Genomic DNA, 16,578 nt, shown 5'->3' on the forward strand with positions numbered 1-16,578 from the left:
TGTCAGTCGGACATCCCCTGAGGGCTCCCAGATTGGAGAGAGTGTAAGCTGGGCTGAGCGACACTCCCCCCCCCCCCAGTGCATGAATTTCATGCACCAGGCCTCTAGTCCTGTATAATAAGAGCCTAATATGTAAATTGATGGAATGGCGGAATGACCAGCTGAACGACTGGTCACTATGAGGCACACTGACTAACAGAACAGATGCTCAACGCAGGAGTTTCCTCCAGCCTGCAGGCCCCAGGCCAGCTAAGGCAGGTGCCAGCGGGGGTGACACAAGCTGCATCTTGTAGAGCAGGTGATGGGTGAATGGACCACAGAGGGAGGTGAGCAGCAGTGGTGGAGGGGCGGGGCCAGTGAGCAGGTGGTGCCAGGCCAGCCAAGGTGGGTGCCAGTGGGAACCCCCCCCCCAATTGCCCTGTTGGTCGCCCCACAGATCAGCCCTGATTGCTGGCCAGACCTAGGGACCCTACCTGTGCAGCAATTTCATACACCAGGCTTCTGGTTACTTCATAACAGCTAAATACAGAGGAAAGTAGAAATGCCAATATAGCAAGATGAGGACAAAAAGAGAAGCAAAAAGCCTTCTGCTACAAAATGGAGATTGAGTGTAATCTTTAAAAATAATTCTTAGTGACCTAACTGGTTTGGCTCAGTAGATAGAGCATCGGCCTGTGGACTGAAAGGGCCCAAGTTCGATTCTGGTCAAGGGCATGTACCTTGGTTGCAGGCACATCCTTGGTAGGAGGTGTGCAGGAGGCAGCTGATCGATGTTTCTCTCTCATCAATGTTTCTAACTCTCTTTCCCTCTCCCTTCCTCTCTGCAAAAAGTTAATAATAATAATAAAAAAAAACAACTCTTAGTAATAAAGATAAATTAATGTAATATTGCCTATTTGAAGGAGTTGTGAAATCACCAGCCATGTATATATTTAAAACTAGGAAACCAATGCCTGCATTAGTGATATAATTAGAGAAACAAAAACCAATTTTAATTTTGAAAACTCATCTAGTTCCATTATGTAAATTATTATTTTGGAACACATTGAGACTCTGGAAGACAACTTAGGAAAAAAATTAGAATTGTTAAATTGATCATTTAAAAATTGTGCTCCATTAAATCAAAGTGTTTTCTGCAATATTTGATAATATTTATCAAATAATTTGTAATCATATCAGGCACTTATAATATGTGACTTCTGTAAAACAGATTCAAATCCAAAGTAGAAACATTAAAAAAATACAACAGATCCCAGCCAGCTTCGCTCAGTGGTTGAGCATTGACCTATGAACCATAAGGTCACGGTTTGATTCCCAGTCAGGGCACATGACTAGGATGTGGGCTTGATATCCAGTGTGGAGCATGCAGGAGGCAGCTGATCAATGATTCTCTCTCACCATTGATATTTATATCTCTCTATCCCTCTCCCTTCCTCTCTAAAATTAATAAAAATATATTTAAAAAATTGAATCAAATTGGTGCACAAGAAAAATCCAATTAAACACAAAGGAAGGCAGTAATGCAAGAATTGATGACATAAAAGATATAAGCTCATAAAATTGAACAGAAAACTTGTATAAGCACTTTTTATGAGTAATTATTTGAAATATAAATGAATTAAGTTATCCAATTGAAAGGCAGATATTTGCATAATTGATAAACATCATCTATCTTTATGCTGTCTACAAATGAGTCACTTAAAACCAAAGTCATAACGAGGTAAAAAGTGAAAGGATGTAAAATGTTATTCCAAGCAAATAGTAACCAAAAGAGAACAAAAAGGGTAGCTATACTAATGTCACATGGAAGAGGTTTTAAGCCAAAAATTGTTACAAGATACAAAGAGATAAAGATCTTCCTTAGTGATGTCAGAAAGATGGCAGAGTAGAAGATACCAGTTCCCCCCAAAAAATGACAGCTATGCATGAATGAAAATAGTCATGGTAGAGGTAAAGTGTCTAATTAAGAAGCTGCAACAACACCGTGGAACAAAAAATAGAGAATGATCACATAGGAAAGATTGCTGATGAGATCAGTATGATGGATACAGATTGAAAAGGCCAAGAACAAATAAAAAGAGTGGGTCCTAACAGTATCACCCACAAGGTGTGCTCTGTGGAGGACCCTGGCAGCTTTTGCCACTGAACACCTCAATAGTCCTAAGCACAGCCATGAATTCCTACAGCTTTAATAGCAGAAGACCCCAAAAATGTTTGTTGATTTAGACCCCAGCAGCCTTCACCACAGAGGATACTAGCAGCTTTTGCCACTGAGGTTAGCAACAGCCATAACTACCACAGATTCTCTTTAAAGTGGAATTCTGAGACCTCTCTATGAAAAAGAAGCACTGTTGTGTCATTCCAGTACTAAGGCTGCCACCACCAACCTTGTGCTTGCCCTAGACCCCAGCATCAAGGCTGTGCTATGTGCACCTGCCCCAGACCCAAGTTCCACAGCCATTCCACCCATGCCCATGTTCCAAATCCTGTCTCCAGGGCCACTGTGCATATACCAGTACCTCAGACATCAGAGCCACTGACACCAATGGATATCCCATGCTGCAGATCCCAGTGACACTATCACTTCATGCACACCTGTGCTCTGGTCTCTGGATCTGTGGCCAGTTTGCAAGTGTTCACAATATGGAAACTGGAACATTGCTTCAGTGGATCCACCTGTCCTCTAGAACTCATAGCTTCTCCACAAATACCCAAACTTAGGTACCCAAGGCACTACCATAGCAGACTCATTTATGCATCACATATACCTTCTCTGCAAGTGCATTTGTCTAAGTCAATGGAGTCCATGCCTTATACCACAGAGCCTCTGTAGCTCTGTGTGAGCCTGAGTTCTGTACCTAGGTTGTGTGGCTGCTTCCCAAGCATCTTTATCTCACACACTATTGCCAACACTGCAGTGTGAGTGCCTATACCACAGGCACTAGTACCACCACTGCCCCATACCAAGAGCCACTCCAGTAGCTTCATGTATGCCTCCACTCCAGTCTGACCCCGTGGGCACTCCATGGTCACCCATGCATCAAACTTAATTGACACAGCTACTGTAAGTGGCTCAAAGGATTCCCTCAGCCATGATTTCCACCATGGGAGATAAAACTTTGCAGCTACAGCATTACAGCAGAGTACAAACTGAAGAGACAGGAGTCATGGCAGGAAAGATGTTTAGAAAGTTTCTTCCCTTATTGGACTGAGTATTAGTTGAAAGAAGTGCTGTGGAAACTGTAACCAAAGTAGGCATTATGTGTCCAGAAAAATCTCAAGGAAAGTCTTGCAAGCAACAGTAGTAGCTGTTGGATTGCCCTCCAAAGGAAAGGGTGGAGAGATTCAACCAGTTAGCATGAAAGTTGAAGATAACATTTTTTCTTCCAGAATATGGAGACATCAAAGTAGTTCCAGATGACAAGGATTATTTGTTATTTAGAGATGGTGACATTCTTGCAAAGTGTGTAGACTGAAATGAAGAACTATTGAAATGGCAGCACCTGAAGCTGCCCATTTCATTGAAGTTCTGAAATCTTTCATCATATAAACAATTTCTGAGTCTTGTTTATAATAAACTAATAATATATACACTAATGGCATTCAGTGTCTTAAAATTGTTTCACTGTACTGATATAATTTTTTTTTTAAAAAAGAGAGAGAAATCAAGAGGAAAGTAGCAGCCTTTACCACTAAAGACCCTCACAGATCTCATGACTGCTTCATACACATGCAGTCTTGGTCACTGGGGACACCTTCAGTCTTTGCTGATGCTGATGACAGCTGAAAGAGCTTTACAGATACTATTACACTACACCTTCCCTGGAGCTGGAACTGCCTCATTCCACTCAGCTGACACATTTGCATCCACCAACAGGTGAAGGTATTTCCCCACTGAAACCATTCCTTAAAATTAAGAAAAGGTGACTGCTCCATGAAATATCCACACATCTATACAACACTTCAAGAAACACAAAAACTCAAGGAAAAATTACACCACCTGAGGAATACAAATATCCTAGTAACCAACTGCAAATCCATGGAGATCTTCAGGGAAAAAACAAACAAACCTCAAAATAATTGTTTTAAATAAGCTCAGAAAATTATAAGAGAACACAGATAGACAACTCAACAAACTTAGAAAAAGAATACATGAACAAAAAAAGAAGGCATACAAAAAATCATAAAAAAGCACCATAAAGAATTTCTGGAGCTGGAATGTACAATGAGTGAAATGGAGAACTATATAGAGAACATCAGTAGCAGACTTTATCAAGATAAAGAAAGAATCTGCAAACTAAAAGATAAGTCATTTGAAATTACCCAGTTGAGGTGCGGGGTGGGGGGGTGGGGAGAATTAAAGTGAAATAGTATTGGTAGAATCAACATCATCAAAATGTCCATACTACCCAAAGCAATCTATAGATTCAATGCACTCCCCATTAAAATACCAATGGCGTATTTCACAGACCTAGAAAGAACTCTCCAAAAATTCATCTGGAATAAAAAAAGACCCCAAATAGCCACAGCAATCCTGAGAAAGAAGAATAAAGTAGGAGGGATCTCAATACCAGATTTCAAGCTGTATTACAAAGCCACTGTCCTCAAAACAGCCTGGTACTGGCACAAGAACAGACATATAGATCAATGGAACAGAATAGAGAATCCAGATATCGACCCAAACCAATATGCGCATTTAATATTTGACAAAGGAGGCATGAGCATACAATGGAGTCAAGACAGTCTCTTTAATAAATGGTGTTGGGAAAATTGGACAGATACATGCAAAAAAATGAAACTAGATCACCAACTTACACCATACACAAAAATAAACTCAAAATGGGTACAGGACTTAAATATAAGACGGGAAACCATAAAAATACTGGAGGAATCCACAGGCAGCAAAATCTCAGACATATGCCAAAAGAACTTTTTCACTGATACTGCCCCTAGGGCAATGGAAGCCAAAGAGAAAATAAACAAATGGGACTACATCAAAATAAAAAGCTTTTCACAGCAAAAGAAACCATCAACAAAACAACAAGAAACCCCACTGTATGGGAGAACATATTTGCAAATGTTATCACTGATAAAGGTTTAATCTCCAACATCTACAGGCAGCTTATACAACTTAATAAAAGGAAGATAAATGATCCAATAAAAAAATGGGCAACAGACCTAAATAGAATCTTTTCAAAAGAAGACAGAAGGAAGGCCAAGAGACACATGAAAACATGCTCAAAGTCACTAATTATCCGAGAGATGCAAATCAAAACGACAATGCGATACCATCTCACACCTCTCAGAATGGCTATCATCAACAAATCAACAAACGACAAGTGTTGGCGAGGATGCGGAGAAAAAGGAACCCTCGTGCTCTGCTGGTGGGAATGCAGACTGGTGCAGCCACTGTGGAGAACAGTATGGAGTTTCCTCAAAAAACTGAAAATGGAACTCCCATTTGACCCAGTAATCCCACTCCTGGGAATATATCCTAAGAAACTAGAAACACCAATCACAAAGGATATATGCACCCCTATGTTCATAGCAGCACAATTTACCATAGCTAAGATTTGGAAACAGCCTAAGTGCCCGTCAGCAGATGACTGGATCAGAAAACTATGGTACATCTACACAATGGAATACTATGCTGCCATAAAAAAGAAGGAATTACTACCATTTGTAGGCACCTGGATGGAATTAGAGAACATTATGCTAAGTGAAATAAGCCAGTCAATGAAAGAAAAATACCACATGATCTCACTCATTTGGGGATAATGAAAAACATTATAAACTGATGAACAAAAAAATAGATACAGAGGCAGTAAAGCATCAAACAGACTGTGAAATTACAGCAGTAAGGTTAGGGAGAGGTGGGAGAAATAAGAGATCAACTGAAGGACTTATATGCATGTATATAAGAGTAACCAACGGATGCAAAACATTGGGGGGTGAGGCATGTATGGGAGTGGGGTGGGGGGGCAATGGTAAGATATGTACACATATAATACCTTAATAAAAAAATAAAAAAAAATTAAAAAAAGATTAAAAAAAATTACTGAAAACTCTATTAAAAAAAATAAATAAAGTGAAATAGTTCATGAGAACTGTGGGACACCATCAGACAAAAGAATATATGCATTGTGGGAATAAAAGGAGAAGGGAGCAATGGACATAAAGCCTATTTTAAAAAATAATGGCTGAAAACTCCCCAAATTTGAGGAGAGATTTTGTCATACAGGTACATCATGCTCTAAAGTCTCCAAACAGTTTCAAACAAAAGTGGACTTCATGAGAACACATTATAATCAAACTTTCAAAAATCAAAGTCAAAGAGAGAATTTTGAAAGCATCAAGAAAGAAAAGGCTGTTCACTTACAAGGGAACCACCATAAGGCTATCATTGGATTTCTCAACAGATACCTTGCAAGAAACAATAGAGTGAGAATGTATACAAAAAAATGCTGGTAGAAAAAGTGCCAACAGAGATTGCTTCGGTCAACAGAAACATCTTTCAGAAATGAAAGACAGACTTGGCAACCAAAAAACAAACAATTCAAAAATCAAAACATGATGGAGTTTATAACCAGGAAAACTGCTTTACAAGAAATGTTGAGGGGAGTTCTTCAAGCTGAAATAAAAAGATGCTAATTAGTAACATGAAAACATATAAATGTTAAAATACAACTAGTAACAGTTAGTACATAGGCCAACTTAAAATAGTCCAATACTATAAAGGTGGTGCATAAATCATTTCTAACTCTAGTATAAAGGTTAATAAGACAAAATGTTAAAAATAACTTTGCTAAAACAAGTTGGTAATGGACATACTATAAAAAGATATAAATTGTGAAATCAAAGATATAAAATGTTTGGGAGAAAATATGTCAGTGCTTCTGAATGCAATTGAAATTAACTTTTACAAGCTTCAAATAGAATTTTATAAATATAAGATTTTTTTTGTAAGCTCCATAGTAACCACAATAACAAACAACCCTCTAGACAGCCATGGGCAAACTACGGCCCGCGGGCCAGATCCGGCTGTTCTATCTGGTTCTCTTGCTCTCCCCTCCGCTCCTTTACTTTAAATTTATATTAGTTCACACAAACACTCCATCCATGCTTTTGTTCTGGCCCTCCGGTCCAGTTTAAGAACCCATTGTGGCCCTCAAGTCAAAAAGTTTGCCCACCCCTGGCAGGTACACAAAAGATAAAGAGAAAGAAATAAAAGCACATCACTACAGAAAATAAGCAAACAACAATGGAAATCAGCAAAATTGAAGAAAGGAAAATAGGAACTACAAAACAGCCATAAAACAATTAACTAAATGGTACAGTATATATTTATAGTATATGACTACTTTAAATGTGAATGGATTTAAATTATCCAATCAAAAGACGTAGAGTGACTGTCCGAATTAAATAAAAAAGACACAACTACTTGCTGCCTATAAAAGAATCATTTCAGGTTTAAAGATGCTCATTAGCTGAGAGTAAAGGGATGAAGAAAGATATTCCATGAAAATGGGAGTCAAATGAGAAAAAAGATAGCTGTACTTTTATCAGGCAAAATAGAGTTTAAGTCAACAACTGTTATAGGAGACAAAGAAAATAATTATACAAAGGTAAAGGGGTAAATTCATCAAGAAGATATAACAGCTGTAAATACAGTATATATTCACCAAATATTGGATTATTTAAATATATAAAAATTATTTATAGTACTGAAGGGAAAAATAGACAGTAATTCAATAATTTTTATATATGTCTGATCACAATGGCTAGTTCCTCCAGTAGCATGTCGAACAGGAGTGGTGAGAGTGGGCATCCCTGTCTTGTTCCTGTTCTTAGGGAAAACGGTTTTAGTTTTTGCCCATTGAGTATAATGTTGGCTGTGGGTTTGTCATATATGGCTTTTATTATGTTGAGTTATGATCCTTCTATTCCAACCTTGCTGAGAGTTTTTATCAAGAAAGGGTGCTGGATTTTGTCAAATGCTTTTTCTGCATAAATTGATATGACTATGCGATTTTTATCTCTCAATTTGTTTATGTGATGAATCACGTTTATTGATTTGTGGATATTGTACCATCCTGGCATCCCCAGGATAAAACCTACTTGATCATGGTGTATGATGTTTCTGATGTACTGCTGGAGCCGATTTGCTCAAATTTTTGTTGAGGATTTTAGCATCTATGTTCATGAGGGATATTGGCTTGTAATTCTCTTTCATTATGTTGTCTTTATCTGGTTTTGGTATTAGCCTGATGCTGGCTTCATAGAATGAGCTTGGAAGTGTTCCTTCCTCTTAAATTTTTTGAAATAGTCTGAGGAGGATAGGTTTTAGTTCTTCTTTGAATGTTTGGTATAATTGCCCTGTGAAGCTGTCTGGCCCCGGGCTTTTGTTTGCTCGGGGCTTTTTGATGACTGCTTCAATTTCTTCCATAGTTATCAGCCTGAATAGGCTTTTGGATTCTTCCTGATTGAGTTTTGGAAGGTTATATTTTTCCAGGAATATGTCTATTTCCTACAGGTTGTCTAGTTTGTTGGAGTAGAGTTTTTCATAGTATTTTTAAACAATGCTTTGAATTTCTGTGGGGTCTGTTGTTATTTCGCCTCTTTCATTTCTGATTTTGTTTATTTGGGTCCTCTCTCTTTGCTTCTTGGTGAGCCTGGCTAGAGGTTCATCAATCTTGTTTATCCTTTCAAAGAACCAGCTCTTGGATCTTTTGTATTGTTGTTGTTGTTTTTATGGTCTCTAGGTCATTTATTTCCACTCTGATTTTATTATTTCCTTCCTTCTGGATACAGTGGGCTTTTCTTGTTGCTGTGTTTCTAATTATTTAAGTTGCAAGATTAGATAATTTACTACCAGTTTTTTCTTGTTTTTTGAGGTAGGCCTGTAGAGCTATAAACTTCCCTCTCAAGACTGCTTTCACTGTGTTCCTTAGATTTGGGATTGTTAGGTTTTCATTGTCATTTATTTCCAGGATGCTTTTTATTTCTTCTTTGATCTCTTTGGTAACCCAATCATTGTTTAATAGCATGCTATTTAGCCTTCAAGTGTGTGATTTTTTTTCATTGTTTTCATTGTAGTTGATTTCTAGTTTTATGCCATTTTGATATGAGAAGATGCTTGTTATGATTTCTATCCCCTTGTATTTGAAGAGACTTTGCCTGTGTCCTAATATGTGGTCTATCTTTGAAAATGTCCCGTGTGCACTGAAGAAGAATGTATATCCTGTACCGTTGGGGTGAAATATTCTGAAGATGTCAATTAAGTCCATCTGATCAAGTGAGTCATTTAGGATTGCTGTTTCTTTGCTGATTTTTATTTAGAGGATTTATCCAGTGGTGTCAGTGGAGTATTAAAGTCCCCTACTATGACTGTATTGCTATTGATCTCTCCTTGATATCTTCCAGAAGTAGTTTTATATATTTGGGTGCTCCTGTATTGGGTGCATATATGTTTACTAAAGTTATATCCTCTTGCTGAATTGCTCCCTTTAGTATTATGTAGTGGCCTTCCTTATCTCCTGTTATGGCCTTTACTTGGAGGTCTATTTTGTCAGATATATGTATTGCAACCAGCTTTTTTCTCATTTCCATTTGCCTGAAAAATTTTTCCATCCCTTCACTCTCAGTCTGTGTGAATCCTTTGTTCTGAGGTGGGTCTCTTGCAGGCAGCAAATATATGGTTCATGTTGTCTTATCCATTCAGCTACCCCATTTCTTTGATTGGAGCATTTAATCCATTTATGTTTAATGTTATTATTGATAAGTACCTGTTTGTCATTTTTATTCTTACTGTTTGTGTTTCTTCTTGCCTTTCTATTTCTTCTTTTTACAGCAGTCCCTTTAGTATTTCTTGCATTGTTGTCTTGGTGGTAATAAACTCTCTTAGCCCCTTTTTGTCTGTGAAGCTCATGATTCCACCTTCAATTTTGAATGATAGCCTTGCTGGAGATAGTATTCTTGGATTCAGTCTCTTGCTTTGCATCACTTTGTATATTTCATTCCATTTCCTTCTGGCCTGGTGTGTTTCTGTTGAGAAATCCATTGATATTCTAATAGGAGATACCTTGTAGGTAACTTTCTGTTTCTCTCTGGCAGCCTATAAGATTCTTACTTTGTCATTGTTGTTTGCCAATTTACTTATGATGTGTCTTGATGTCAGTCTTTTGGGGTTCATCCTGTTTGGGACTCTATGTGCTTCTTGGACTTTCATAGTTTTTTTCTTCCCAATATCAGAGAAGTTTTCCGTCATTATTTCTTTAAACAGGTTTTCAATTCCTTGCTTCTCTTTCTCTCTTTCTGGTATCCCTTTTATGCGAATGTTGTTTCATTTTGTGTTGTCCCAAAGCTCCCTTAGGCTCTCCTCTTGCTTTTTAAGTTTTCTTTCCAGTTTCTGCTGTGTTTGTGTGTTTTTTCCTACCTTGTTTTCTATTTCACTGATGTGGTCCTCAGCCTCTTCTAGTCTACTGTTTCAGCCTTCTATTTTGTTCTTTATTGCAGTTATGTCGCTCTTCAGGTCCTCTTGGTTCCTTTTCATGTTGGTGACATTCTCATTCAGCTCCTTATAATTCTCATTGAGTTGTGTGTATTTGTCATTGAGTTGTGTGTATTTGTCATCCAGCCATTTGAGCATCATTATAACCATTACTCTGAATTCTTTCTCTAATATGTTAGCAGTCTCAATTTCATTTAACTCCCTTTCTGGTGATTCCTCTTTTTCTTTCCTTTGGGGATTTCTTTTTTGTCTTCCCATGTTTTGCTGTAATGTTTTAATTGTAGATCCATTTGCTTTGCTACCCAGGTTCTTTTGCAGATGGTGGTACTGGTGTGATCTCTCAAGTCTCCTGGGCTTGGTAATCTAGCATAGCTCCCTACTTGAGCTATTTGGGTTCTCTTGAGGTGGCCCTGTGAGCTGGAAAGGTGCAACTGTGGTGTCTAGAAGTCAGCTGCCGTGGAGGGGGGGTGTCACTATTTTTGCTGTCATGCACCCTTGGTTGAAATTGTGCATGCCCAGCAGGGATTCACAGTGGCACTCAGGAACCGTCTGTTGGGGTGGTGGGGCTCAGGAGGCCTGCGCTCTGGAAAGGTGTGACTGTGGAGTCCAGAGTTCTGTAGTTTTAGGGTGGGCAGACTCAGCTTTTGCTGCTCCTTCCATGGTTGGATAAACACACCCCCAGTGGCAGCTCACAGGGGCACCCACAGTGCGTTTACCAGCAGGGTGTACTGGCGCTCTGAAGGACCCTGGCTCTTAAGCCACGTAATTGAGGCATCTATAGGCAGGTATGGCAGGTATCCCAAAAGAGGGAATTCAGAGTTTCTACAGCCCAGCAGTGTGCCCCTGTTTGTATAAGTGCACACCCAGCAGGGACTCACAGAGGCACCTAAGGGCTGCCTGTGGATGGGTGGGCTTGGGAAGCCTGTGTGCTAGAAAAGCATGTGACTGTAGTGTCCAGAGTAGTGCAGCTGTGGGGTGGGAAGACTCAGTTTTTGCTGCTGCACCTGTGTTTTGCTAGGTGCGTACTCCCAGTGGAGGCTCACGGGGCATCTCTGGTGCGTTTGCCAGTGAAGCGCACTGAAGCACTTTGAAGAGCGCTGGCACTGAAGCCGCAAAATCAAGGCATCTCTGGGCAGGTGTCCAGGATGAGTGAATTCAGAATTTCTTCTGCTGGGGGAGTGTGTCCCTGTTTGTCCAAGTTTGCACCCAGCCGGGGCTCACAGTTGCTCCCCTGAGCACCCTATGGATAGATGGGCTCAGGGGGCCTGCTTGTTGGAAATGCATGACTGTGGCAGTGCTTTTGCTGGCGCAGAGCTCTGACGCACTCTGAGGGGCCCTGGCGCTAAAGTTGTGCAGCTGGGTTGTTGCTGTGGGAGCAGTGCACCTTTTTTTTAATCTTTATTGTTCAGATTATTACAGGTGTTCCTCTTTTTTTCCCCCTAGCTCCCCTCCACCTGATTCCCCACCCCACCCCATGCCCTTAGCCCCCGCCACTGTCTTCATCCATAGGTGTAAGCCTTTTGTCCAGTCTCTTCCCGCACCCCTCACACCCCCTCCCCCCTCCCCCCTGAGAATTGTCAGTCCACTCCCTTTCTATGTCCCTGATTCTATTATATTCACCAGTCCATTCTGTTCTTCAGATTTTTTTATTCACTTGATTTTTAGATTCACTTATTGGTAGGTATGTATTTGATGTCATTTTGTTGTTAATAATTTTTATCTTTACCTTTTTCTTCTTCTTCCTCTTATTAAAGAACACCCTTCAGCATTTCATGTAATCTTGGTTTGGTGGTGATGAACTACTTTAGCTTTTTCTTGTCTGTGAAGCTCTTTATCTGACCTTCAACTCTGAATGATAGCTTTGCTGGGTAGAGTAATCTTGGTTGTAGGTTCTTGCTGTTCATCACTTTGAATATTTCTTGCCACTCCCTTCTGGCCTGCATAGTTTCTGCCGAGAAATCAGCTGACAGTCGTATGGGTGCTCCCTTGTAGGTAACTAACCATTTTTCTTTTGCTGCTTTCAAGATTCTCTCTTTGTCTTTTGCCCTTGGCATTTTAATTATGATGTGTCTTGGTGTGGTCCTCTTTGGATTCCTCTAGTATGGGGTTCTGTGTGCTTCCTGAACTTGTAAGTTTATTTCTTTCACCAGGTAGGGAAAGTTTTCTGTCATCATTTCTTCTAATAGGTTTTCAATATTTTGCTCTTTCTCTTCTTCTGGCACCCCAAAAATTCGGATGTTGGTACACTTAAAGTTGTCCCAGAGGCTCCTTACACTATCTTCATATTTTTGGATTTTTTCTTTTTGTTTTTCTGGTTGGGTGTTTTTTGTTTCCTCATATTTCAGATCTTTGGTTTGATTCTTGGGGTACGTTGATCTACAGTTGAGTTTCTGTATATTCTTTATTTCAGACAGTGTATGCTTAATTTCTGACTGGTCCTTTTCCATTTTTTTGGCATTCTCATTAAGGTCCTTGAAGGTCTCAATAAGCTCCTCAGAGGTCTCATCAAGTTTCTCGGCAGTTTTTAGAAGATTCTTGAGTAACCTTATAAATGTGGTTCTGAACTCTATGTCGTCCAGTAGTTTGCTTTCCTCCATTTCTCTCATTCGTGACATGTTTCTTTGTCTCCGCATTTTGCTGCTTCCTTATGTTGATGGAGTGGCTTTGTGTGGTAGGTGACCTATAGGGGCCAATAGCTCAGCCTCCCCAATCACCTGAGGTGGACGCCTTTGGTACACCCCTTTGTGGGCTGAGTGCAAAGTCTTGGTGTAGTTAAGCCTTGATTGCTGTTGGTACACTGGGAGGAATTGACCTCCAGGCCAATTGGCTGTGAGGACCCGCTGTGTCTATAATGGATGAACTGCTGCGCTGGAGACACGTTTATGGTGCAGGACTTGTTTCAGTGAGGCTTTGGTGCTCACTGAGTCTGCCTCTTGAATGTATCACTTATGGATGTGATGAGTTGAAATCTGGTGTCTCACACTGACCACTAGGTACACTGGCTTCTGGATCTCCAATGGGGTGCAGGTCAGCTACTGTCTGAGGCCACCCAGCAGGAGCTACAGCAAGAACTACAGTTTTCTCCTCTTTGCTTGGGGTTTGGAAGTTTTGGAGCTGTCTGACCTGGGCTGCAGGTTTGCTAGGTTAAGCTGCGATAGGGCAGGCCATTCATATGCTAACGCCGCTGCTTGGAGCTTGGGTGGGTTCGTAGATTGTGCAGGGCAGGGTCTCAGGGCGTGACTAGGCTAGGGCGTGGCAAACAGCGATGGCTGCCAGTAAGCCGGCACTGTGGCTCTGTGTCTCCAACCGTGTCCCCACGTCCCATGCCCCAGCACAATAAACAATTGTTCCTGTGCGCAGCCCTGCAAGCAAGCCTCCCTCACTTTCCGACCCCACGGCAGACAGTCCAGCTTCTCCCCGTAGGAGTTTGGGTCCCCCGCGTCTCCCCAGAAATGAGTTCGGAGTAAACGGGAGCTTATCTCCCTTCGGGTTGAAAACAGCAGCACTTTCAGTCACCCGTCGCCAGCCCGATTCGCGCGTCTCTGTACCTCAGCTTTTCAGTGCTTTTGCACCCCTCAATTCTGTTTGCTCTTTCCTTCTAGTTGTAGAACTTCCACTCAGCCAGCTTTCCCGTGGTTCTGGGTGATAGACGTTCTGTCTTTTAGTTGTAGTTTTGAAATTGTTGTGCGAGGCAGCAGTTTAGGTGCTTACCTATGCCGCCATATTGGTTTCTCTCGGGAGCAGTGCACCTTTGGAGGTGGAGGTCCCAGGGTCCTCGGGTCTGCAGGTGGGGCAGCAGGGTTTTGGTTGGAGTGGCTGCCGGGTCGGGGACAGTGTCCCAGGCCTGTCTGGCTGGTGGTGCTGATGATTTCCTAGAAGAGGCTGCTCTCCTCTTCAAGATCTGGGTCATGTTTTCTTATCCATTCAGTCACTGATGTCTTTTGATTGGAGCATTTAATCCATTTATGTTTAATGTTATTATAGATAAGTACTTGTTTGTAGCCATTTCTGTTCTTTATGCCTGTGTTCCTTCTTCCCTTTCTATTTCTTGTTTTTACAGCATTCCCTTTAGCATTTCTTGCATTGCTGGCTTGGTAGTGATAAACTCCCTTAGCCTTTTTTTTTGTCTGTGAAGCTCCTGATTTCCCCTTCAATTTTGATTGATAGTGTTGTTGGATAGAGTATTCTTGGATTTATTCCTTTGCTTTGCATCACTCTGTATACTTCATTCCATTCCCTTCTAGCTTGGTGTGTTTCTGTTGAGAAATCATTTAATAATCTGTTGGGGATCTTTTCTAGGTAACTCTCTGTCTCTCTCTTGCAGCCTTTAAGATTATCTCTTTGAGATCAACCGAAGGACTTATATGCATGCATATAAGAATAACCAATGGATGCAAAACATTGGGGGGTGAGGGCTTGTATGGGAGTGGGGTGGGGGAGGCAATGGTAAGATATGTACACATATAATACCTTAATTAAAAAAATTAAAAAAAAAGATTCTCTCTTTGTCGTTAACATTTGCAATTGTAATTATGATGTGTCTTGGTGTGGGTCTTTTGGGATTCATCTTGCTCAGAACTCTCTGTATTTGTGTGACTTTTTTCTTCCCCATATCAGGAAAGTTTTCTGTCATTATTTTTTCAAATATATTTTCTAATCCTTGCTGCTCTTCTTGTCCTTCTGGCATCCCTATTACATGTACATTACTTTGTTTCATGTTGTCCCAAAGCTCTCTCATTCTCTCTTTCTGATTTTTATTTTTTTTTCCAGTTGGTGTTCAGAATTGGCTTGTTTCTCTACCTTATCTTCTAACTCATTAATTCGGTCCTCTGCTTCTTCTAGTCTACTGTTGAAACCTTCCATAGCGTTTTTAATTGTAGCTATATCACTTTTGATTTCTTCTTGATTTTTGCATGGGTTGTTGATCTTCTCATCCATCTGGTTTATGAACTGTATGACCATTACTCTGAATTCTTTTTCTGTTATATTGCATGCCTCCATTACACTTATTTCCTTTCTTTGCGATTCCTCTTTTTCTTTCCTTTTGGGGATTGTTTTGTTGTCTCTCCATTATAACTATCACTAGAAGGTCCAAACACCAAGTTGCAGGGACCTGAGCTGTGTGCATTGGGAGCATCATGCCACCAAGTGTCACTGAAGAGCTCCAACACTGAGATTTGTGGCTGCTGTGAGTTGATAGGAGCCATGCATGCTGAGAATCATAGTTACTGGCACTCATTGTGGTCTCGTTTATTGACCCAGAATCAGGGACCCCACATGTGCCATGATGAAAAAAATTCCCCATAGCATGTGCGGAAAATCAGAGTCCTCTAGCTCACAACAGGACTCAGAGTCCCTGTGTGTATGTGCCGAGAATCGAGTATCAGAGTCTCTGTCACTTGGTGTGGCCTCGTGCCGAGAATCAGGGTCCCTGTATACTCGTGGGCTGACAGTTGAAGTCACTGGTGCTCAGTGTGCATGCACTGAGAATCAGGGATCCCTTGCATGCATTATGAGAAACAGAGTCCCTGCATGTGCACGCTGAGTGTCAAGTCACTGGTACTCAGTGCTGCCTCTTGTGTGGAAAATCAGGCTCCCCTGTGTGCTTGGGGGGCCAGGTTCCACAGCTGCCCTGTGTCACAGGAAATAGACTCCCATGTGCGCGCATCCAGATTCAAAGTCATGTGTCACAGCTGCCCTTTGTTGGCAGGAGGCCTGGTCACACGTGCTCTGTGGGAAACAGACTCCCCATGTCTGTGTGCCCAGCGTCAAAGTCAGGTAACACAGTTGCCCTGTGGCAGCAGGAGTCCCACTCCTGCATCATGGAAAATAGACTCTTGTGTGCACGCACCCATAATCAAAGTTAAGTCGCACAGCTGCCCTGTGTTGGCAGGAGGCCTGCTCACAGGGAGCGGGTCTAGCAGGTCCTATGCTGCTGCAGTGGGCCTGTGGGGAGGGGGATGGGCTCTGTGATTCACAGAAATCTGTGGCCAGGATGTCTGTAGTCTTGGTGTCCGTTGGTCTTCAGCTGTGGTCGCAGGTCTTTGTCCGAAGTGGTTGTAGGATCC

At 41.1% G+C, this 16,578-nt stretch overlaps 1 protein-coding gene and 1 pseudogene across 4 annotated transcripts in view; both read left to right on the top strand.

The window, feature by feature from the left end:
• Positions 1–16,578, top strand: part of ZDHHC15 (zDHHC palmitoyltransferase 15) — a 441,448-nt gene that overhangs the window by 140,300 nt on the left and 284,570 nt on the right. The gene's annotated exons all lie outside the window — the stretch shown is intronic.
• Positions 3,168–3,476, top strand: LOC308240049 (10 kDa heat shock protein, mitochondrial-like; annotated as a pseudogene). The gene has a single exon. The product of its transcript is annotated as a 10 kDa heat shock protein, mitochondrial-like (transcript).

This window comes from Plecotus auritus (assembly GCF_963455305.1).
Source record: "Plecotus auritus genome assembly, chromosome: X".
Classification (NCBI taxonomy): Eukaryota; Metazoa; Chordata; class Mammalia; order Chiroptera; family Vespertilionidae; genus Plecotus; species Plecotus auritus.